General features: G+C 30.7%; 1 pseudogene; it reads right to left on the bottom strand.

Annotated features, from left to right (window-relative positions):
* Positions 1-642: 642 nt before the first annotated feature.
* Positions 643-743, bottom strand: LOC122730226 (annotated as a pseudogene).
* Positions 744-1,329: the final 586 nt, after the last annotated feature.

Below are 1,329 nucleotides of genomic sequence, written 5' to 3'. Positions count from 1 at the left end.
TACAGACCTCATAGTGGTATTGCTTGGTCAAAAAATATACATGATTTTTATAGTGCTTTGGACATAGTTAGAAATTGCTCTACAGAATGATTGAACCAGTATACAACTTTACCAACAGTGCATTATTGTCTTGATTTTCCCATATCCCCATCAACAGTTGTCATAGTAGGCAATCTGATACATGTGGGATGGTAGCTCACAGTTGTTTTAATTTGTGTTTCTCTAATCAATAATGATTTAGAACATTTTTCATTAGATTATAGATAGCTTTGATTACTTCATCAGGAAACTACCTGTTCATATCTTTTGACCATTTATCAATTGAGGAATGGGTCTTATTTCTATAAATTTAACTCAGTTTTCTATATATTTGAGAAATGAGGTTTTTATCAGAGAAATTTACTGTAATTTTTACCACAATAATATTTCCTAACAACATATTTCTCTACTTACTAATTTACCCATTTATTCTACTTTCTCTCTCCTTTCACCCTGTCCATTCTCAAAAGTGTTTTGTTTCTGATTTTTACCTCCCCCAATCTGCCCTCCTTTCTATCACCTCTCCACTTTTCTTATCCCCATTTAATTTCCTGAGTGTGCTTGTTATTCCCTCTTTGAGCAAATTCAAATGAGACTAAGACTCAAAAAATGGGACACTTCAGGAATTTGTGTTTCATCCCTGAGCAGGAGCCATACTAATCTCGGTATCATTCCAATTTTAGTATATATATTACTGAAGCAATCACCTCTTTGTTCTTTAAAAACAATATTAATCTCAACTTTATTTTTACCATAACTTTGTCTTGCCCTAGAAGCATGTAATAATTGATTTTATTATCTTTTCTTGAGTGATTGCAAGTAAAATACTATCTTCTTTTCTTATTTCTTTTGAAGTACTAACTCAAATTCTTGTATTTTATTGTTGAAGGTATTTCAAATGATTAGTCTCAGCTTCATAAGATCTCATTTTGGGATATTTCCTCACCTTTTTTTGGGGGAATATTATATCCTAATATCTTTTCTTATTTCTTAAAGATGAAGAATAAAAACTCTTTTCTTAACTATTTACACAATTTGTTGTTTGGCACTGGTATTCTGAAATATAATTATTCATTTAAGTTTTAAGGATGAGATTTTCATTTTTATTCATCTGTGTGATCACTCAGTAAGTACTTTGCCATGTTTTTCCAAACCTTCTAATAATTTGCCTGTATTATAGCCTGAAATGAATGCTCAGGAATTTAAATTTGTCATTTTTTTTCCAGGTTACTGATGATAAATTGTCCCTATGCATTCTATCTTCAGAATCAGAAACTTTGGCTAGTATAA

Source organism: Dromiciops gliroides, chromosome 5 (genome assembly GCF_019393635.1).
Source record: "Dromiciops gliroides isolate mDroGli1 chromosome 5, mDroGli1.pri, whole genome shotgun sequence".
NCBI lineage: Eukaryota > Metazoa > Chordata > Mammalia > Microbiotheria > Microbiotheriidae > Dromiciops > Dromiciops gliroides.
The sequence above is the reverse complement of the archived record's forward strand: the minus strand, read 5'-3'. Positions and strand labels throughout refer to the sequence as shown.